We start from the raw sequence: 25,282 nt of genomic DNA, 5'->3' as shown, positions 1-25,282 counted from the left end.
GTGCAACGGAGCCAGGCAATGTCGTTTATACCAAAGGTTAGTTACATGCTTACCTTCGCTCAGAGCAAATGAACTCATTCTTCCCACTTCATGCCCGTGCGCAGTGACAACAAGAACAGAGCAGTTGCGAGCGAGCGGTCGCGGAGTGCAGTCACCATGTTTAAGAAGCAAGAGCAGCAGAGCTGGTTAAAATTGAATGTGCTAGAGGTCGCAGAGAACGACAGTGTCGCAAACAGTGCAAAACAACCTGCGAGCAGCTCTGAGAAGAAAACGGCGACACTTTATGAATAACCAACCCATCATTCTGCATGACAATGCTCGGGCGCATACAGCAGGAGCTGTGGTTGATTTGTTCAATCGCTGGGGATGGGAAGGGCTCTACCACCCCCATCCTCTCCGGATTTATTTAAGTCCCTGCGACTTCGACCTAATCCCTAAGATGAAGGAACCACTTCGTGGGATTCGCTTCCGAACAGTTCGAGACATTCTTCTAGCAGTAGATCACTCTCTTCACACTATCAACAGAAGAGGCAGTGCCAACAGCATCCGATGGCTTCCACATCGCTGGGGACTACATCAAAGGCCTGTAGAACTTAGAACCATGTATGTATGCTAGGGATGTGACGAAGCTGAAAATTTACCGATGCCGATGTACTCACCGATAATTTTTGGAACCGATACCGATACCGATATTTAACCGATTCCGATACATAAGATTATTAAACAGAAATGGGATGTTATTTTCAGCATGACAAAAATAAATTTGCTATGTACATTTCTATTGCATATCATATGTATATACATATATATTCTCAAGAGATGCGAATGTACATTTGCATCTACAAAATGTTATGTGAACCTTTAAGAAGAACATGGATTCTCAAGAGATTAAACATTAGTACACAAGCAGTTCTTTGAAATGCAAAATGAATTCCTGTTATGCCAGATTCAACTTCAGAAACACGAGATTTGGAAGCACTTCAGGAACTAACCTACTTCTCTTATCTCAAATCTGTTCAGCAATACTGAACACTCAATCACTGAATACTGATGCAGCAGGTATGCCCAAGTATTTTCTCAGGACTTGCTTCAGGTTTGAATATTCATTTTTGAATTTCCAATACAACAGCAGATCCTGGTTCAGCAATATACTGTTTTATTTCCGATTTATAGTTAGGTTGATCCTCTGAATGAGTTTGCAATAATTTTATTACAAAAACTCTACAATAATGACGAATCATAACCAAATTTTCAATAAATCTTACAAAACTAGAATATAAAACTTATTAGAAGGTAAAACTCTAGTATAATCTGTACCGGTTTAAATATCGGATTTTTGCCGATTCCGATACCGATGCCGATATGTCAATTTTGGCCGATTTTCATACATCTGTAATCGGCTTCGGCACATCCCTAATGTATGCTATGTGTCTAGAAAATAAATAGTTGCCACTACTAAAAAATCAGCCCTTGTATATATTCCAAACTACCTAATCACTTTCCATGGGAATTGCTGAATGTCCCTAGTAACACATATGGCCAGGAGCGCTAACTTTTGAGAAACATTGTATGGGCTCAAACACTTGAGGTAAAAGTTCACAAAAATCTCATTAATCCTCCCTTCCATTTATCATGATATTAATAAACACCACAAAAAAAGTTTCTGCACCAAATTCAGGAAATTTCATAGAAACTCTACAAGAGCAATACAATGCTAAACAAGAAGTGTATTAGCTTCCCAAAGAGTAACATTCTAAAAATATTTATCGCATTTATGAAGTTCAGTTATGGCTATTGTGTTATGCTATGATGTTTCCCCTGTATCCATTGTTGCAGTCAATAGAGAACAAATATTTTACGTAGCATGGTTGCAAAACTGGCAGCCGCTGGTTCAAGTGAGGGCGTTCGCCTCCATATCCCATAAATCTGGCCGCAATCTCGCTTTGGAACAGGAGGCCTTTGTGCAAGTTCCTGACGGCAGCTCCCCTTTATGGCCGTAGATCTTCAGCCCCTGACAACTCTTGAGGAACAATGGACGCAACTGATCCAGAACAAGGGGAAGGAAAGTTCCTCTGAATACCTTACTCTTCCTCTCAATTAGCAGGACATGATTGAACAAACTGGGGAAGAATGGCGTGCATCTGCTGAAAGGCCTCGCAGAAAGTTTAAGCCAGGTTTGATGATAAAGTTAAGAGCTCTAGAGGATAACACTAAATGGTCTGTCCGAAGCCTAAGAATAAATAAGTGTGGCCGATTTTAGCAACTAACTTTTTAGAGAGAGAGGCTGTTTATTGGATTATTTTACACAGGTACTGTAACAAATTTGAAACTTTTTCTCGGGTTTTGTATCACTGACAAGGCCATACAAAATTTAAATCATTTTTTCCTGATTTTTTATTTGCTTTATTTTATTTCCTTTCTCTGCCTTTCTTTGCTAATTGCGAAGATGAGAATGACTGCTGATATGATGCAATTGATGAAGGGTCACTCACAAAGAGCGCCCATGCCCAGGGCGGGATTCGAAACTTTTGCACCGTAGCGCGCTTTGCTAACCACTCCGTCACGGAGGCCTATGTGGATGGCCGTATGTTGCAACTCTTGCTATTCCCCAGTTAAGAATCCCCCCCATCTAGGATATTATGCATAGGCTTCCTTCGCGTTGATTCACACAAGCATCCCCTTCCTATTCCCAAACTTGACATCGCGTCCCCCCCCCCCAGCAAGGAATTTCCACTGGAAATTCGTCAATATCAAGAAGTTACATGTATTCTAACCATTTGGAATTACTTAACAATATTTGGAATACTAATTCAGCTCTATTGCGACAAAATACATTAAGTTCTCTTCGTTATCAATCCCGACTTTCTTCTCTTGAAAACAACAGCCGATGTGTCAGTGTAGAACGTCCCCCATGGCAAATGTTCCCCCGGAAAAAGAAAAATGTCCCCGGAAAGAAGAATACTGTTAGATTGACTCCATTGTAAATTCTCCACCGTATCTATAAATTTGGAGGGGGACGAAAAACCATAGGTCGGCCATGGTAGAATTTCCGGGGGGATAAAGTACACTGATGTAAAACGTTCCCGCTTCTTATAGACAAGCGTATCTATGAATTTGAAGGGGGACGAAATACCATAAGTTGGCTATGGTAGATTTTCCGGAGGGAAGATATAAATTAATTAGGACCCATTGTGTTTTGTCACCCTTGTGTTTATTGAGGGGGAAATTCTACCATGAGGGGGGAAAGTTTACAATGGACTTAATCTATTGTATTCTTTCCGGGGGGGACATTTCAATTTTTTCGTGAGGAAATTTGCCATGGGGGACGTTCTACACTGTGACACTGGCTGTATCTAGTTTTCACCACGTTTACATTGTTCAAAGTTAGGTTCAAAAATAAGCATATGCACCTCTTCTAACATAATCTAGAGAAACATCTGCAATATTCATACGAGTATGTGACCTAAATTGGGTTTGCATGCGTCTTTTTTTTTAAAAAAAGAAAAACCTCGAGCGTTTCCTCAATGGGATCATTGTTAGTTTTTTCACTTGCAACGCGTCACGCACACAATATCACTCGAATCGATTTTCCAACTCAAGAGGCTTTTACTCCACGGCTTCAAGTGCACTGGCTTTTTTCATGCTCAATATAACCTTCGTTGCACGCTTACTCTCACATCAATTAAGATAACATGCCAAGCAACGTGGTATATATTACAAAAACACACACACATTAGCACTAATCGATCAAATGGAAAAATTAAATGTTGGATTCTTCGATGACCAACATCCCAAAATATTTATTCGTATATTTCCCTTATTGTAACTAGCCTATCAATAATCTTTAGCATACCCTTAAAATATGTGTATACGTATAAGAATAAATAGTTTTGCCAATGTTTACAAATGCTGCAGAATAGAATTTTTCATCTCCGATCACCTACCCCGTCTCCCCCGCGGGGCAATCACAGGCCCTACATGCTGGACCATCACGGCTCCACATATTGCATCTTTCATTGTGTTTTAAGTTCACTTTTATGCACAGATAGGCTAATTGGGACTGGACCTACAGTTTAAAGTGGGATTCAAACCACTACGTGCCTTCACCGGGTATCGAACTCGGGACCCCTTGATTAAAAGGCGACGACGTTACCACAACGCCATCAGGTAAGTCCCATGGCTCAATATAAGACAAGTAGTTTACGTAAATAGCCAAACGAAGCTATTTCTATCTTCTTCATGGGAACGGCATATTTTAAAACTGACTTGTAAAGAAACAATTTGAACATTCTTGGTCTACTTAACTACAATAATCCATTTTTATTGTTAAAGTAGAGACGCTCTTATTTGAAATTAATATCTCAAAATATATGCAACTTATCCTTTTATACTCTTACATGTTCTAACGAAAACACGAATAAGTAATAGAGAAAATATCAACAAAGCCAGATTAAACTGAACATCATATTTGCTCGAACGACCGATAAGTACTGTTATTACAGTAGCATTTGATTCAAGTCTCCTTGGAACTGCAACATCTTTATTTTCGTGAAATAATAGTTAACTTTGTAACGATGTACGGTCTTATGAATACAGTTCTCTCCCTCTCGAAGTTGCACATCCTCAACGGGAGCTTCATTAGCTACCAACGGGCTCGCAAGACGCCTGATGTTCCATCACGCACTCCGCCTGCGTTTCCGCCGCTGCCGGACACAGATAATGAGCCCTTCTGGAGCGTTCGTTCAGCCGCGCCGGAATCAGATAATCACATCTTCATTCCCCCGCCGCTACGGAGCAAGATGGCCCCTTTCCGGTTGGTCCGTCGACCGGCGAATGGAGAGCGTGCTGGTGGAGAATTGAAAAGTTCAATGGAAAGAGACAAACACCAGGGACATCCCCGACTGAAATCGGGTCTTGGATATTACACTTCAACTTGGCATGTTCTACTATCTATCCCCTCTGGTCACTTGTATCTGAGATGGACGATATCGGAAATTTGATATCGCGATATATTGTCAAGAAAATATCGTCACAGACCACACGATACGATATTCTTTCCTTATCGTGATATCGGCGATATATCGTCTCCACGATCTCATATATCGCCAAATATCGTAACGAATTATCTGACACGATATATATCGCCAAATATCGTAACGATATATCGCCAAATATCCTAATGATATATCGCCAAAATATATATCGTCTAGTTCATATCGTCTGGACGATATTTTTTCAATATCGCGATATATCGTCTTATATCTTGGTAGCGAAAATTATCAGTCAGATGTCACGTTAGCAAAGATCGGCTCAAAATGCAAGATGATTGATAAAGTGTCTTTTACGTCTCGTTTTTGCTTCACATCAATGCTCCCATTTGCCGAAATCGCCTGCAAATTGCTTAAAAGTGACTTGTATTGCGTGGTTGCATACCCACAAAATTTCAAAGCCGTTGAGGCGAACCTTAGAATCGAGATATGGACGTAAAAAAGTTAAACTCGTCTTTTGAAGTAAAAAGGCAACCTGTTTTTGCTATTACAAGTCAAATTTCGAAAAATTTCATTTTTCATTCCACCCTAAAATGTATGGAATCAAGGAGATTAATCTGTCACGTGCGGAAGAAATTACTTTGCGAAACGTCGAACTAAATGCAAAAAAATCCTGCGGCATACAAAGAGGATGTTTATGAAAGCGGATATTTCTTTTAAACCTCTTATTTAAATTCTTGCATTATATTGTATAGCGAAACTGTCTTCGGGGAAAACAGCTTGGTTGAAGTAACTGAGGTACGTACAGTGGGATCCATGAGAATTACCGTGCAAATTGTCCATGGCTATTTTCATTAATTTTTCTCTTACATCCTATGTGTTTTTAAGCGATGGATTCTTATGTATGTTGGTGCAGAAGTTGTCAACAGCTTGTTTTGAGTTTTCGTTTAATTCTTGAAGCTCTTATTGGGACAAATAAAGTGCACAAACACGGTGGTGGACAATTTACACGGTAATACTCATGGATCCCACTGTACTAAGAAAGTAGTTTACAAACAAACACTTCTGAAAATATTTAAATTAGCATTCCTGCTTTCTTTATATGTCATTCTATTCACATTAGAAACGAGATAAAGTTCCCATTTCATTTTTCTTAGTCAGATTAGAACATTATAAATTATTGCGCATTCTTTCTCGACTAATTTATTTTTATCTTTTTCTTCCTTCCTGTTCTCTTTTCTTTTATATTCTTTCTAGTTTGCGATATCATCTACATACTTTATATACTGAGGTTAGTTCATTTTACCGAAATATTTTTAATATATTCAAATCGCAAGGTCATATTCTCGTAATTTGTGGACAACCCATAGGAACTCCAAGAGCGTTTCTACACAAATGGACGTCGGACTTATTCGTACGATTGCAAATGATGTTCTCGTTCAATTAATTATTTCTATCATTCCGCTTAATACGCATGAAACCTTTTCCTTTCACTGAAAGGCATTTTAAGTTTAACGCCCACTGAGACGCAGAAAAAGGCGGCAACAGAAAGCAACAGAACCTCTGTTTTCTGTTTCTATTGAAATTAAATAGTGTAACGCCCACTACAGGGAAACGCGCGGAACCAAAGGGGGAATTTCCATGCCAGAAGTTTGTAGGTTATCTGAAAGGTTATCGCCCACTTAGACGCCGGAATCGGGTCTGTTGCAGCGTTTCTCTGCGTCTCAGTGGACGTAAGCTTTACACTCTGTCTCCGAAATCTCTTGGATAAGCGAACCAATGAACGCGTGAGAGGGGAAGTGAGTACATGGAGGGGACAACACGGCTGCAGCTACCAGCCACATGCAGCAGTGCGCGACGCTTTGCTCCGCCCATTCACTTCCTCCCCTTCTCTACCGTTATGCGCGGCCTTGCGTGAGTGTAGAACTCGTGAACCCAAATGACCTAAAGGTAGCTGGCCTACCTTTGCCCTAGTTTCTAGAAATAGGCTGCTTTGATTTCTCTGAGGAATTCTAAAAAAGTTAGCAGAGCCTGAACAAAGTCCAGGCGTCGCATTGTGGCAAAGAGCAGCCTGGTCCCTCGGAGGAAGCCGTCGACCTGAAAGAGGCCGCTCTCCGGTCAACGAGGCAGAAAGCGATTAGGATAAAGCGATGCGAGCGAATCTTGGTCATTTCTGCCCCGAGCGTGCATCCTGGCATTTGCTCCGAAGATCGGAGGAAGAATTGGAAAGGATCATCACGATACTTGAAGTTTCCTTCAACTCCCGGCATTCAGTTTCATATCGAGGCTCTCTCTGCCTCCATTGTTAGTTTCATTCCATTGTTCCCTGGGAAACTTTCACTCCCTCTTTTTCCAACCTTTCATCCAAGTTTTAGACAATCTCCCAACTCGCTTTCGGACGGAGAATCCCATTGTGCCATCTTTCAACGTTTGATATGACTCTCCGCGAATATTATTATCCAACCCATTTTAGTATCAAAATGGCTTTGACGCTTGCTACATTATCCCAACCCTTCTTCCACATCGTATTCGATTTTTCGTTTGTTGTCTCCAGTTAAAAGTAAGAAATCTACACTTTAGATCTTTCTATCAGAAACCAAAAACGGCTTTCTTTCTACATACGGGTATTGTTAGAAGTGTGCACATTTTTAGACATGACAGTGAGAAAACAACATGAAGAATTACTCTGAAGGAACCTAAACAGAGAGCCCAAAAATGAAAGTACAGTCCCTAACATACAAAAAAAAATACAGTTGTGTAAATAAAATATAGGAAAATAAATCAATAAATTATGAGAATTAGCATATTTTTATTAGCCTCCTAATTTTAGGTTGTTTACCAGTCCTGTCTGTCCATTCCTGTCAACTACCTACTTCTGAGTAACTTGTACACTGCAGATAAAAATTGGAAAACTGATGAGAACTGCAAATTCCTAGCTTAACTAAACCAATCACCTGTTGGTGACGTAAGACATGAATACTATTAATACCTCAAGACTGTTGAGCTTCACATACGAAATTTAGAGAACGGAAATACTAAATAAATACTGTAGTAACTTCGGAACATGAAATCGACATACAACATGACCAAGATAAGAATGTCCCTCTTGTTCTGCAGTCAAATTTTCAAACGTAAGCGAGCGGAAGGAAGCCTGGGCGATGCAATCATCTGCTTATATTGTTCCTGTGTTGACACATTGTGCAGCACTATCAAAAAGACCCGAGAGAAGGGAAACGAGAGGATCGATTGATTTGGTGTTTAAGTCCACTTAATGCACAGTAAAGCTAACCGAGACTGGACCTACGGTTTAAAGTGAGATCCGAACCCCTATGTGCCTCCACAGGGTATCGAATCCGGGACCCCTTGATTACAAGGCGACGACGCTACCACTGCGCCATCGGGGAGGCCCTGGGAAACGAGAGGAGAAAAATGACCGTCCACTTTAGTTCGCGAGTTTGCCGGGCGCACCCATATCTTTGTTAAGCTGTACATCTGTATAATCGAGCGACAAGCTTTAAACCTAAAATATTCTAACGTTTGGCACTGTATTGCTGAATGTTTAGTAAACATTGCAAGACGGATGCATAAAAGGGTTTATCACAGAAACAATTTGTTCTCGTCGGTTTGGAATGTGGTTATGATTTCCATGACTTGCCTCACACGGTGGAGAGACAAAAGCCTGAAAACGGCATCTTCATTGGCATGTTCTAGAATTTGTAGATCTAAGCAGCCGAACCTATCTGAGATCGGAATGAATAGCGGAGGCCAGGTCTTCTTTGAATGTGGGCAGTAAGGACACCGAGTTGTACCTGGATGGCGGAAGCCTGTCTGTCTGATTCCCTGTCTGAGTCGATCTTGATATTAATCTCTCGTTGTCCCTTTCATTTATCCTTCTCCCGGAGTTAGACCCCACTAAGGTGAATTAGAACGAAGAAAGACAAGGAAATATTATATTACTCCATATTATGCTACTTTTCACGACATAAAGAAAAGATAAACGTGAATTTGGCGTCAGACCGTGCATGTTAGCAACGTTTATTTGAACTAATCTGAACACCAGTGCAGAATGTCAGTGATGCACATCTGAGGAATGTAATAAAATGTAATTTCAGGAATAATTCATATTATGATAAAAGTTAATTATGTTCGAGAATATAGTTAAAGCACACATAAAAGAAACATTCATAATCGACCTTCTTGCTTAAGTAAAAATCATAGTTATTGTTAAAAGTTTATATACAGGGTTATTAAAAAGAATGGTACAAAAGTAAAGTTAATTTATTTTTAAGTGAAAAGAGATACAAAAGCAATTCTGGTGGGAAATAAGGAAGGAAGGTTGTAAATTTACCTGGGCAATTACAAATGTTGGATATGAGCACCTTGGGTAACACGGCAGATGTCAAAACGATAATCCATTTCTTGCCAGACGCGTTCCAACATATCCTCGGTTATCAGCTCCACTGCACGAGAGATGCGCTGCTTTAAATTATCCAGGTCCTGTGGTAATGGAGGAACGTATTTTAACTCATTCGCACGAAAAGTGTCTTTGAACTGTAACAACTGCCCCTGTTCGTGCAAATTCCATTACGCAATATGCTTGCTCTACCTTCGTTGTTGCCATTTTAGCTATCAACAACAAGTAGCGCCTCTAGTGGATTTTAAGTCAACTGCAACCACAGGCTATAAATTTACAACCTTCCTTTCTTCTTTCCCACCAGAATTGCTTTTCTATCTCTTTTCACTTAAAAGTAAATCAACCTTAAAATGTTAAAATACAGTGCTCAAAAAAAGTTTTGCATATTATGATTGCATGCGGTTTGAGTCGCGATATCCCCAAAAGGTATACAATGTTCATTATGTGAGCAATGCCCGAGACAGAAACCGACATAATGCCCCAAGTGAGTTCGATATTCAGCAGATAGAGGGCAGTAGTTGCCACATGATCCCTGAGTAGCTTTGAAAGCAGCCCGATGGGAGGCGTTGTCCTTGTCTTATCCGCACTTGTGAGTTGGAAACTGCACAGAGAGTCGGTGGAAAACGAAGGGCAACATGCCTCAAGCAACCATTTCTGCTATGGACCGCATTCGAATTGTAACGCTGCTGCAAGATGGATATCGGCAAATGGATGTCGCTGCCAGTCTTTGAGTGAGCCAAAGTGATGTCTCTCAAGTGTGGAAGAAGTTCAGGGAGACACAATCAGTTGCTGATCAACCAAAGTCAGGGCAGCCGCGCAAAACAACACGCAGGGAAGATCGGTACGTGGTGATTTCGGCACGTCGTAGACCCACTGCAACTGCAACCAGTTTGTGTCAGGATCTGCGGAGGGCCTCAGGAGCGAATGTTTCCAATCAGACAGTGCGGAATCGACTTCATGAGGAAGGTTTGACGTCAGGAAGACCCATACCCAAGGTTCCTCTGAAACCACACCATAAGAGAGAAAGTGTAAGTGGGCAACAATGGACAGCGAATGGAGTCAGGAACAGTGGGAGCATACGCTCTTTACAGACGAGGTCACCATCAGTTTGCACCTGTTAAGCAAAAGCATAAGGGTTTGGAGACGATAAGAGGAGAGATTGAACGAGCCATTCATCCAGGAACGTCACCAGCAGCAGGGGGCTTCATCATGTTTTGGGATGGAATCGTGTTTTGGTCGACGTACGCCCCTAATTCCCCTACAGGGTCACATGACTGGTCTGATGTACAGAAACGCTATTCTCAAACCCGTGGTAGCAGGTTTCTCTACAACTGTGGAGGATGGCTTTACGCTGGTGGATGATAACGCTCGACCACATCGAGCCAGAGTGGTTCAAGAGTTCCTTGATCTGCATGGCATTCGACGCATGGTGTGGCCGGCGTATTCTCTAGACATGAACTGTGTGGAACATGCATGGGGACACCTGAAGCGAGCAATTGTCAGCAGTGAAAATCCTCCTGTGAACAAGGTGCTACCATTCAAGAGTGGGACAGTCTTCCTCAGGAGAAGTTGAATGCTCTTATCCTTAGCATGCACCGTCGTGTTCAAGCATGCCTTCGGGCTCGAGGTGGCTATACACGGTACTGAACTCCCATCTGTTGATCCCAAGCATGCCTGCGAGCTGTAGGTACACGGTATTGCAATGCCTTTCTTTTGTGTTTCGCATCCCACATTTTCAATCTAGTGCTTCTGGTGTGATTTTGTTTCTTCTGCATGGCTGCACTTTTTCTGTCTGTCTGTATGTCTCCCCTGTACTCTTGAATATGATTCCATATATCTAGAACAATAAAATGATCACAAACCCTAAATATGGAAAACTTTTTTTGAGCACTGTATTACTAATGGTTTATTTTCGAAATAGGGTTCTAACACTGTGTGAGGAATGCTATCATGTAAAACTACTCGTACGATCTTTTGAAACAAGAATATGAAATTATTATGAAAATTGTGATCAACGGTTCAGATGCATTTTATACGAAGACTGTAATTTCTAACTCCACAAACGGGAATCCTTCATCCCAATTTCCATTAAAGTGAATGTCACATTTGACACTACAGTTATACACTAAGTGCTCAAACCTAATTTGTTTCAATACGCCCTCTTCGTTCCATTCAACCGATGGCATTTCTCTTAACAGGCTAATTTTAATTTGATTTGATGTGAATATAAAATTTTGGGTGCGTCAGCACTTTTGCTATTTTGCACCCGTCACACTATGCGGTCCAGCCCCTTATCAAAACAAAAAAAACATCGTGCCTGAAAACTAAAATATCCTTACCTTGGTTAAAAGCTGAGGCTGTAATGGGGCACTCAGCACACGAGGACCAAAACATTACAACACACATAATTCTATTGGCCATAGAGCCAGTCGTCAGAGCCTTGTTAGTCTGTAGAATGCAGTCCAGTGTGTACTACGTGGAAGTGAGGTTGACAGTTGGGTGTACTATGTGGAAGGTCACCCCTTACACCCCTAATTTTCATTTGAACTATGATCATGCACAATATATAATGTTAATTGTAGAAAAAATGTTTATAAGAAGATAAATTATTATTGTCCCACCATTTTTCAATGCTTCGTGATGTTGATATTGAGATAAAATACCTTTGAAGAGTAATGTTGCCTTGAATTTCGAAACTATTTTATTTCTTTGTCTACTAATAACATTTCACATTTACTACAGTATAATCAGTACCAGATCTATAAATTTTGCCCCCCCCGCAAAATATTACCAAAGGCCCCCTCTACGTACCTACCTTTACCCTTTACACACACACACACACACACATACACACACAATATATGTACGTATATATAGGCCTCCCCGATGGCACAGTGGTAGCGTCGTTGCCTTGTAATCAAGGGGTCTCGAGTTCGATACACGGTGGAGGCACATAGTGGTTCGAATCCTACTTCAAACTGTAGGTCCAGTCCCGATTTGACTTAAAACACCAAATCAACCAACATACACGTGTATGTATGTATGTATATATACGAATATATATATATATATATATATATATATATACACACACACACACACATATATATATATATATTATGTATGTGTGTGTGCAATTCTTGATATGTTGATAAAGTCACATATAAGAGTGTGATTCAAAAGTCCCTTAACACCACCTATAAAGAGTAAAGGAGTTTGGCTGGGTACAATTGGTCATGATAAACACAGGCTTAGTGGGAACCACATTGGTGTGTTCCAAGCGGACATCCGCCATATTGAATTCAACTTAAAATTTTTAAATGAGAAGGTGGTGATAAGACTTTGAAAATTATACATTTGTTACAACCATGCAGTCGTAACCTTTTCCTGATTAAAGATAGGCTGAAGAAACCTTCACCACTTCGTGAAATTCTAGCCTGATTTGATTCTAGTCTGACTGCCACGCGGGAAACTCGTTGTGGGCGATCTAAGGTTGGGATTTTTCCGGCTTTGTCTTCGCATAAAGCAACTGTAGGGCTCACCCTGCCTCAAATAAAATGGTACTTGAAGGGAAGGGGGTAAAGGCGACCGCAGCGTGGTGCTGATCACATCACCTCCAAGATGGCCGACATCGAAAATATGTCGGGCCCACGTCTCCTAAAGGTTCCTTCATGGCACGGTGCTACATGCACACGGAACTTTAACTTAACCTTTACCTGTATACATTGTATTCGTTTCTGTACCCATGAGTAATTTTCTTTTCCATACGCACATGATAACCCTCTACTATGTCAATTGCAGAGGGCTCCTAAAGGCTTAATTGTCTCCGCACTGCGGGTTCTTGCGGCTTGTAGGTTCCGCACTGAGTATAATGTCTCTCGAGCTTCGAAATTTTTCTTCTCGTAAGCCGTGCACATACAAGAAACAAAGAGAAAAGACCAAGTATGTTACACATATTTTTAATTTCTAACTTGCTGCAAATTCCCGGTGTGATCAGGACGCTTAAATTGTTATAAAGTTCTCACGATCAACGCTCGAAGAGAAGGATCGACGGGACAAATTTCTACTAAAGTGCGCGTCAAATCTCCTGCATATGGCGATAGCCAATAGCAGCGCACTGCAGGGATGCCATGTCGAAATCTCACACGGAAAAGAGACAGCGTGGTTGAGCGAAACGCCTTGTCAAGGAGAGCACGGCAACGCCGCACGTCTGTGATTCGCTGGTGCTGTTCCGCCGTTCAAGGCTATATGCAGGAGATTTGACGCGCAATCTAGCTGGAACAATTTATGCAAAGCATGTCCCACTTAATCTCATTGTCAACATGTTAAACCATACACGGCTCGCGCAAGCATTTCCCCACAACAATCATCACTTCAAACAATGCATGATCCCTCAAGTACAATGTATCTCGTTAAACCTGCTAAAATTCAATATATTATTACCATTTTATGTTGAATTATTTATAGCACGTAATGTAAATCTCTATGAAAATATATTTGTTAATTTATTTAACGTCACGTATTATTCAAACGACAGAAATTAGTGCGGTCTCATTACTGAAGAACAAAGGAGTAACAACGTTCATTTGCAAAGGTCGTTAATGAATAAATATTAGTTGTCTCTTGTTCTGTCGCAACATGCTGTTTGGTTAATTTTTCTATACATACCTGCTGGGGCCATCGAATGTAAAGGTATGGGCTGCAGGATGTTAGTTACACTGTTCGCGCCGCTGAGTAATGAACACATCACAAAAGAGTAACAAATACGGGTTAATTCATAATGCATACGAGCTATATAAATCATCTTTTTTCTATTAATTACATTCACAACGTTAGTAAGGGTAATTGATCGGTAATTTCACTCGAGTGAACGCTATAACATTTAAAATATACTGTTATGCTACAACTAACTTTCTGTTATCGCTTGCAACTTCCATTCATTTGTATTCTTTCGCATATACTCGGTCAGTGAGAAAATATAAAGTCCATTTCTTTCCATATAGAATATGAATAACTTAATTCTTGTCCAGTCCCATCGCCACTCTTTTCTGGGTCTCGAGACTGGAACCTATTAGTTCCATTTTCACCAAAACTTGAGCGGGGGAACTCTCGATTCAAAGGCGAGAGACTATGCATAATATAAATAACACATTGTTATTGTTGTTTATAATTAAAATTCAATACCTTGCACTCTGCCCTTTAATTTTGCGTGGGACATTTTCCACATACATGTTTCGTCAAAATATATTAAATACATGCACATCAGACATCATTTCTTGTTTATTATTTGTCTATTTATATATCAAATAATCTAACACACACACGTATACAGGGTGACTGGTAATTAGATGTATTCCCTGAAAGGGGTTAAAGTAGAGACAATTTGCAATAAATTTGACCATATGATACCCCGTCCGAAAATGAGTAGTTTTCGAGATAATCGAATTTCAATTGTTTTTTTTTAAAAAAATGACAATTTTCCACATAAAAAGATGAATTGAGAAAAAACTGCTCATTGTATGGAACATATTTCAACGTTTTCTGATAGCTAACAAATAAGTGGTTCGTTGAAAAAAAAAGGTTTCCCAAATAACAATCAATCACATGTAAGTAACGGGTGGGTCTAAACTTACAAGTGATGATAAAAAAATGCACTCTTAGTTTACTTGGCAACGTATTAATAACAAAAATGGTATGACACGAAGCGTACAAATTAATTAAATTACTTCCTTGTGACATCTGCTATCCAACAAGGTACAAATGTTGCTAACATTCACATTTGTGTACAAGAAATAATACTTAATTCATCTTAATGTGAATGGAATCAATGAACAATACAATTAAAGAAAATTACACGTCTTGATCAAAGTGGGCACCTCCGTTAAGAATGCGGGCACGCAGGTTTTTACGGACATCCGGTCTCGTAACTCGTGATGTGATGGTGTCCTTGATGTGTTGACCAGCTGTTAAGATCCTCTCCCTGAGCTCTTCTTGCGAGTTTACCGGTGTCTTTTCATGTGGCTGCAAATGTAAAAGTCGCAAGGCTTCAAATCGATCCGGGGATTGAGCTGGGCAGTCATGATGCTGATAAATAATGTCACGTCTTGTAGCTAGAGGCACGTCCTCCAACAACATAGTCATCCCGTTCCTCACAAAATGTTCATAAGTGGTACCATTTAAGATTTGGGGCAGGAAAAATGGCTCGATCAAATGATTGTTGATTACGCCCATCCATACTTCTGCCTGGGCGTGCGACAGTGGCTGGATGAAAATTACCCAAAGAAATGGATTGGCCGAGGCGGCCCGATTCCCTGGCCGGCTCGATCCCCCGATTTGTAGCCTTGCGACTTTTACATTTGGAGACACATGACAAGACAGGAAGAGCTCAGGGAGAGGATCTTAACAGCTGGTCATCATATCAAGGACACCATCACATCACGAGTTAAGAGACCAAATGTCCGTAAGAACCTGCGTGCCCGCATTCGTAACGGAGGTGCCCACTTTGATCAAGACGTGTAATGTTCTTTAATTGTATTGTTCATTGATTCCATTCACATGAGGATGAATTAAGTATCATTTCTTGTACACAAATGTGAATGTTAGCAACATTTGTACCTTGTTGGATAGCAGATGTCACAAGGAAGTAATTTAATTAATTTGTACGCTTCGTGTCATACCATTTTTGTTATTAATACGTTGCCAAGTAAACTAAGAGTGCATTTTTTTATCATCACTTGTAAGTTTAGACCCACCCGTTACTTACATGTGATTGTTATTTGGGAAAACTTTTTTTTCAACGAACCACTTATTTGTTAGCTATCAGAAAACGCTGAAATAAGTTCCATACAATGAGCAGTTTTTTCTCAATTCATCTTTTTATGTGGAAAATTGTCATTTTTTAAAAAAAACAATTGAAATTCAATTATCTCGAAAACTACTAATTTTCGGACGGGGTATCATACGGTCAAATTTATTGCAAATTGTCTCTACTTTAACCCCTTTCAGGGAATACATCTAATTACCAGTCACCCTGTATATGACTGGGTCAGATGATGAAGTATCAAGTACGACGTTTTGAGAAAAAGGAACAAATTCACAATTGTAGTGGCTATCAGCGATGTTTATATGCACGGTTACCCGTTGGGTGAAGTCAACTCTCATCACAAAACCCGTCCACTATGATACAATTGATTGCAAAATCATAGTATGCTCATAAATGGGCATATACGCGATTGTTAGTCATGTGTGGAGCACAGAATAGGAAATAAAAGAAAACAGAGGCAGCACTTTACAATACAGTACAGTAGTCAACGTAATTGACTTCAGCCTATGGGCCTCCACGATTGCTAACCTATCGCTAACACTGTTGACTTGTATTCGGGGATCTCGGGTTAGATACCTGGTGGAGGTACAATGAATAGCGGTTCGGGCGACCAGAGGAGGCATTTGCCCCCTCTGAGATTTCTGGAAAGAGTTCATGTAATTCCAATGTTGAAATTGTAGCGATATTTTATAACAAAAAATATTGTTTTCTGTAACTTACAGGCCGTAGGCTACAATTATTATTATTTTTGCACGTAAAACATGGATCAGAAGTACCATGAAGGACAGTAGATTAAATGATCTCTGACTCTGATTGATATTTGTGCGTTGTGAAAAAGACAAATAACTGTTAACCAACAAAGTGATATTGTTTATTGAAAGAAAGCAAAGCGAATCCAGTTTGTATCTAAATACACTCCAGTCTGAACTTAACTTGTATACAACGCCGAAGTATTTTCAATTCAATTTGAATTTTATGATTTGTAAAGTAGTAGTAGTAGTATTAATAGCAATAATAATACCAGTAATAATTGCAATAATAATAATAAAAGTTTCTATGACTGCAACCCCTGCGGGCGCTCTTAGGTTCGGATCCCATTTTTAGACTGCAGTAAAGTTCCGATTAGCTTATCTGAAGAAAAACTGAACTTAAAACAAACATTTGGAATAAGCTTATCCCAATGTGACAGCCGTGGCCACATTCCGGAGGCTCTTTCAGTGACACGCTTGCGCAGTGTGGTGCAGTAAGGCTATTAATCTTGCTCCACACCCGGACATCTAAAAATGAGTCAGGGTGGCGTTTCACTAAGACCTCCATATATTCTTGAATTCTTGACAGGACGTGTCTTCCACTCCCCTCACTTCCGACACCTCTAGTCAAGCATGTCTCATTTTGTGTACGTGCGTGATGGTGTTGTGTGTGTAGTGATGATACGTAAGAAATATTAAAACACTTTTTTGTGTGTGAATGTCTACAATTTTAAGCTACAAACATCCAGGTTCCTTTTAAGCTATAAGCATATGTCAGCACTCTTGTTCCTAAATTATTTCTGGCCTCCAACTATTTATTTCCATATACTAATCACTATCTCCCCTTTATTTCCAATCAATTCTGACTGCTCCATATTCATCTCAGTGTAAAGAAATGTAATGTAATAACTTAAATATTCCAAATAATAGCACGTGCAGACATTTAGAGCCCAACTTTCGATGAAGAATCCTTTGGTTAAGAGTAAATATAGCCAGTGTAAATCCAAAGTGGTCTACTGGAGACAGTTTTTTTCAGCATACACACATAAAGACTCTACTACTTTGTATGTCCATATGCATAGTCGTTTTCCCATATCCTTACGGTAAACTCGGCGATGAGGATAAACAATGATTATATGAATTAAATGAAAGTAAAAAATACAAAGTACACGTAATATCCATGACTGGCGCGAGTCGAACTCGAAACTTTCAGAGGTGTGATCAAACACACCGAAGAACAACATCACCTTTTTATATTTTTCACAGCACTTCTCGAAGTTTGTTTCACTTTTCCATTACTATTTTTTCTCTATGAAATAACAAACATAAATATACCCAATATATTATATTTTCAGTGTACTGTGGATGTCTATCCTTAACGGTGAAAACTGGGGGCCAGAACTTATGATATGCCTACTTTATGTGTGTAATGAATGTAGTCCATTTATTATCTATAACAACGAATTGTACGGTTGATTTTGAACATGCACATAATGCTGGCAAATCTAGCGACAAAACAAAACAAGTATAAATCCAGGCGGCCTCTGTGGAGGATTGGTTTTCTTAAGGGTCTACAACATCGGAGGACCTAGATTCGAATCCTGAGTAAGGCATTGTTAAATATTTGTCACTTCATTTATTTCATCACTCGTCATTCATGAGTGGTGACTGGCCCAGCGAAGCAGAATATCGACATAAACTAACCAAAAATGGAAACAAGACAGTGTAATCTCAAGATGTCCCAGGGTAAAATTTTCCAAGCATATAGTTAATTCACAATATCTCTTGCAAGAATAAGAAACAACTCCTGTGTGTCACATTCAAACCTTCCAGAAATTATTATTAAATTATAGTAAATTACTTACTGGCGTTCTTTTGTATTCAGTAATAGTAACGCTCGCTGTCACATTTAATCAAGCGTTCAATCGTCGTGAAGCACACTGCACGGTGGTTTGGGTTCGACTTCAATCTGTAGGTCCAGTCCCGATTAGCTTATTGGGCAAAAAGTGGACTTAAAAAAACAGTACAGTTACACAAAATGCATATGCTGCAATGATAAATGGATCAGAATTATAGCATTGTCCATATGCGTGTTACAAAATATTCTATCAATTATACGAAAAATGATTTCCAGTATACTCATCGACAATAGTAAAGTTTACACCCAAAAAAGAAGACAGGAGAGATAATATTTCCTAGTTAAATAAGCGCCTGCCATAAGCGACTGATTTTCGATTTGGACAACGAAGTTCCCAGGTTTGAATCCTGGTATTGGTATAGGTGTTCTTTGTGGATGTTCCTTCATCTAATCACCACTCATCCTCGTCGTCGCGATTAGTCAAAAGTTGCAGAAAATCGACGAACAATACAATAGAAAATCACCCTCAAAATCAATGTATGTAGGGTCCCCCCCCCCCCGATGGTGCAGTGGTAACGTCGTCGCCTCGTAATCAAGGGGTCAGGGGGTGTGATACGAGTTGGAGGAACATGGTGATTTGGATTCCGCTTTAAACCTCAGATCCAGTCCCGATTAGCTTTCCTGTGCATAAGGGGGAATTTAAGAAAACAATCAATGTGTTCAGATTTTGCCAGCTGGACTCTTACATCGTCCAGAATTTCCGCGTTTGAGATCAAATTTGAGGGCCAAAAATGCTTTCATCATTCAAGGATTTTGAAGAAATGCAAGTCTGTAAACGATTTGCAACAACGGTAGGTGCTAAATAAGCGTAAGAGGTACGTCTAATATCTACGTTTGTTCTTGCTATATCCGGACATGGAAATAGCGTGATTTCTTAATTAGCTGACCTTTGTGGCTGTCGGTGGTTGGAGCACTTTTTATCTCGCGTGAGCCTTCACACGTTGCCAGGGGAAGCGGAGCAATTTTCTTCACGATAACACAAGGCGGAGTCGTTCAAATAATCTCTGCCGTAAAAATAACTCGTAAATGTCAGATAATGGCGCGATTGACTATTCTCCCTTCATAAAGAGTGCTAAGTGCAGCCCCGGAGCAATTTGCTTTGCGACAAGACAAACTGATTTTAGATTAAAGGGGTAGAACTCTAGCGCCGAAGACGCTCAACAAAAATTCAGCACGTGTGTGATCACTCTCCAAGTCTATACCCTGTAACAATCATGTGTGCTAAAAATGTTCTTATAATGGAAATATAATGACTCAAAGCAAGAGAAGGTCACTTACAATGGCAATATAATTATCTCTACAGTGGTCCGAATCAGTGGTCGCAAATTGTAATTTCAAGTATTGATGAGTAACATTAAAATATAAAAATTATACTAAAGACAAAGTTAAAGGTGTTCTATATTGAAGTAATGAATGCTACTTCAATTCACAAACTTCTATCCCCACTCTCTCTGAAGTCAGAGACTGAGACAAAAATAATCATAACCTATCCATTATCTACACTGCTTAATTTCCCCCCGCATTCAATGCAAATGAAATGCAAGCCTATTTAAAAAATACCAATGTTTTTTATTTGTCCTAACAAGTTCATATAGTCGTGTGGAAAAAGCTGTAAAAGTATTCACTTGTCGAAATTGTAGCAGTCAGTGGAGTGTTTTAATTAAATATTAATTGCAATGCATTTATGGAAAGTAATAATACCTGATGTGAAACGTACGATGCACGATCAGAGAGCCTGAATGTTGCATTGCAAACTGCAGAGAACAATGACTGGCTTATGAACAGTGAAAGGTTTTTCCATGCTCCAATGGGATTTTATTTATAACTATAAATAAACAAGGGAGAAGAACACAGGTTTGTATGATGAACTAAATTGTAATCTAAAAGTTTTAATTGAAGAAACAAAACACGTTCGCGGTCAAAAATAGTCCGTCAGGTTTGTTCCCAAACAACATTAAATAATGGAACGTAACGTCGACCGAGTATTATTCCATGTCGAGAACACGAGACATTACGAACGACAATCTTCATCTCGTATTTCTCTTTGGCATCACTACTCAATTTACAGAGATGTATATCCGTATACAAGCCGCAGAATTGCAATGCTGGTTGGGTTGTCTAGTCACAAGGTGCTTGGTGGTCAGACATGGATGGCTTGATTCAGTGCTTCTTCAGTAAGGTCGTTACAACCCAGAAGCGTCCGTGACTGTATATACGCATATGTTTGTTCCGGTATAACTCTCGAACGTCTGGAGCAATTTCAACCAAACTTGGTACACGTATCACTTGCAATCTGGAAAGAATACTTTTGAGGTAAGACACCCCTGGCACCCTTAGGGGTGGGGTCGGAAGGGGTGACGTAAAAATAATCCAAAATGACCAATATTATATTCCTCACAGACAGACATCTGTGACTGTATGCAATCCCGCACAACGATAGTGTTTCTCGGGTTGTCTAACATTCAGATAGCAACAGGATTCTACGGACTACATGTCATTATTGGATCAACATTCCTAGGAGTCTGCTTACCTCGACTTAGTCTATGTCACCTCTCTCCACTGTATTGCAAAAACGACCGATTTTAGTGTGGAATCCATATTTTTCGTGACACTCCCAATGCGGTTCAACTTCATCACCTATCGGCATGGGGGGTGAGAGGGGGTGAAAAATAAAATGCCACAAATGACCTATATTAGTGTCGAATCCATAGTTTTCGGAGTCGCTAAGCTAATTGGTGACATTCACGATCACATTTAAAATTAGTTACATTTTACACTATAGTTAGAATTCATTATTGTCCTGTCTAATAGAAGATTGGGATAAATACCCGGACATGTAGGTAAAAATTAGAAGGTGTACTTGAAAACGAAACATTATGGAGACAGGATGTTCTCGTCGGTTTGGAATGCAGACCTTACAAAATTCCATTACTTGCCTCATCCGTGGAAAAGTACCAGCCTGACAGACGGATCTGAATCGACAGGTATTGGAATTTGTATAGCGAGGCAACCGAACCGATCTGAGAAGATCGGAAGGAAATTTCGAGATCAGTTTTGGATTTGGTTTGAGTGAGTCAACGTCGTGGAAGAAAGAGAGCAGGTATGTTCCTGGAGGACGGAGGCGTCACTCCGAACTTATAAAGGTGTGAGCCTATTTACACAACCTCTCGCTAGTACCTTTTCTTCACCCTATACTTAGATCCCGGTAATAAAATAATAAAATACTAAAATAAGAGAAGGAGGAAACAATAAATGCGTGTACATAGTGATTTAAATGAAACTTGAAATGTGTAATGATTAATGATACGCGTACTTTCTTAATCACTTCCAGGGTGATTTCAAATTACTTTTCACTTACATTCTATGATAACGGTTGTTTCTTTTGGAGATATATTCTTATTTCGTGATTAGATTTAAAATTTAAAGAAGTTCTCATTACAATGAATTGGAGCCAGTTTTTTTTTTATCATAACAGTTACACTCTCATCGGCTGGCAAGAAATTGAGAACTCTGCGATTGAAATGTTAGGGTATAAAATAACTTGAAGAAAGCTAATTCATGCTATAACTTTAGTACTATTTCGAGAAGATTGAACCTACAACTATCATATCACGCAAAATTGATTTACACTTGCAGTTTTGTGAAGAAATTATCATCCTCCGCACATAGGTGTAAGTGTGTGTCGATAACTCCTTAATCTAAATAACAGTGTATCTCTATAATGAGACTTTCGTTATGTTGATTCTGTGACACTAATTTCTCTGTGTTTCGTCAGGTAATAAGCACCCTGAAGCAATTGCCAGTGATTTCCTGCACTTATTGATCCCACACTGGAAGCGAATTGGCCATATAATCACACGTGTCTATAAATGCACCACAAATCATTTTGTCAATAACTATTGTCATTAATGTCAAGTTTTACGTGTAATGCATTTGACTTGCGTGTACCAAGACTAGGCTTTGAAGTGTTGTTCTCATTAACCAACCTTCGATGGTTCCGTTATTTTCCGTGTTGAATGAGGGAATTAAAGAATATATGTTTTCGAAAGCGTACAATATTGTGCTGTCATTTCAAGAACGTTCTTCAAAGATAAACATTTATCAGGTTTATACAATTATGATCTTATGGAATTGATAATAATTCCATTTATTTAATTTTTTACTTGAAGAATTTGATTTGATTTAAAAATTTTGGGTGCGTCAGCATTTATGCTATTTTGCACCCGTCACATTACACGGGGTCCAGCCCCTTATCGTTACAAATAACAACTCTAACGTTGCATAACTAAAATCTTAAAAGCTGAGGCTGTAAACGGGCACACACAAGGACAAAAAACAGTCCAGGGTGTACTATGTGGAAGTGAGGTTGACAATTGGGTGTACTATGTGGAAGGTCACCCCTTACTTGAAGACATTGTATTTAAATCTTTCAGCAGATCCTTTAATGTTTTTATGTTTAGTCTTTAGTCAAACTTGAAACGTACAAAGGCACCACGTTATGGAAGTCAATTAACTGTAACGTGCCCGTTAAGGACGCCGTGATGGGGGCCAATATTCAGATTTATCCATAATGCTAACTCTATGCTAGCCGGAGATATGATAATCTTGTACACTCAGGGTTCGGGTATACTCAATGAAAGTTAGTGCCAACTTAACAAGTGCACTGGGGTAAATGTATTTATCCACACAGAACGAAATCACTATATCTTCTAATAAACTTCACTGCACTGCACTATGTTGTCCCTGAAGATCCAAGGTCCAAACTCCTCTGCTTGAATTTTGGAAAGGTAGGGCAGTGACCATTCAATTTTTCCTCTTATGAGGTATTATGCCTATTTTCTTAGGGCATCAATTAAATGTTGCATTAACATTTTTCTTCTGAAATACAACAGTGTTGGCATATGGGGACAATAAGGCATTAGTTTTCGACTCAGGGAACATTTAATTCCTATTAGCAAAAGAATAATCCTAAAGATCAAAAGCTTATTCAACTTTAATCCTTTACTTAATTATTTAATTAAGTTAAGCTAACTGCAGTAATTAATGAACTGCTGGATCACCTGATGAAAACTAATAAACGGTGAACGCAATCTTTCGTATAATCTACCTGGTTATAACGGTCAAATCTTGAGTAAAAGGTAATTGATCTAATTGCCCGTTATTAAGAATTAATTACAATCAGTAATATTAAAATCTGTCGCGAATAAATATGTCTAGCAACTGTTTTAGCCAAAGCGAGCTTGCTCAACCACCGTTTTTCGCCCGAATCCTGATTTTACATGCATTCATATGGAGAATAACAGCAAAAGAGGAACTTCTAAACTACTGGACCAAATTAGATGAGATTTTAACCAGCGGAAGACCACATCATGAAAGTACAGATTCCAGAATTTCAGCATAATCAGAACCGAACTACGGGAGTAATAATGCAAGAGGGCATCCCGTTGAGAGAGGCCTTGCTGGACGTGCGAGACACAATAGCGGAGGAGTTAGCCTAATCTCTGCACGAGGGGCTGCTAGCAGAGGTCAAGGAACGGCATTAGCACAGACCAGGATAGGAGGACAACGGTCAAAGCACCAAAAACAATATATAGGCACCTAAACACAGAGGCTAGAGCGTAACCACGTTCAAATCTAGAATAAAAGAGATGTTTGGAGATAGCCCGAACACAGTTTTGCCAAGAATCGACACCGGAGTGTGAGCTACGCGCGACCTAGCTCCGAATCGCGATCAGACCCGTGGCCTGGATTTGTCTTTTTAACACGAGTGATATTTTAAAGCCATGGAGTAGAGCAAAGTAGACCCAGGGGTCGTTTCCCCTCGCCGTCAACGCATCTGCGTACATACGTGTGGTTAGGTGAGAATAACACCAGACACGTTCACCTGTGCCAATCGTCCGGAACAACGCCCAAGTTAGTAGAAGTTAATAACCACTGATAGCAAAGTTAATACCGAAGTGCATAAGAGTCAATACCAAAGTTAATAACATTCAAGATCCATGTGTGTCCAGGTGAAACCGCGAATGACTCATTACGTAGGTTCGTCTCAACGCCTAAGCCATGTATCTCTACGTATGAGTGACAGCGAAGGACTGACCTACAACTGCGCTAGTTTTCGTATGGAGTCGACAGTGTACGAGTACCGTCGTGGACGTGCCAATGAGGTGAAGCATCCGATGATGCCATATGGAACTGCCAAGTGATCCACTTTCGCCGACCAGGATAACCGCGAAGTACAACACCGTGGTGTGGACACCTTCTAAAACTGTAGGACCACTGTCACCCTACCCAGGTCAGAGGGAATGCATCGAAGATAAGATCCAACCATGTGCGTGTGAGAGATGATACCAATCTACCGCGAATCTGCGTAAATCATTGCATAACTTAACT

The 25,282-nt window shown here is 39.8% G+C and overlaps 1 protein-coding gene across 2 annotated transcripts in view; it reads right to left on the bottom strand.

Annotated features, from left to right (window-relative positions):
• Positions 1-25,282, bottom strand: part of Nrx-1 (Neurexin 1) — a 743,918-nt gene that overhangs the window by 484,501 nt on the left and 234,135 nt on the right. The window lies entirely within an intron of this gene.

Source organism: Lepisma saccharinum, chromosome 3, assembly GCF_977018435.1.
Source record: "Lepisma saccharinum chromosome 3, izLepSacc3.1, whole genome shotgun sequence".
In the NCBI taxonomy this organism is placed as follows: Eukaryota; Metazoa; Arthropoda; class Insecta; order Zygentoma; family Lepismatidae; genus Lepisma; species Lepisma saccharinum.
This window is presented reverse-complemented; position numbering and strand designations above follow the sequence as displayed.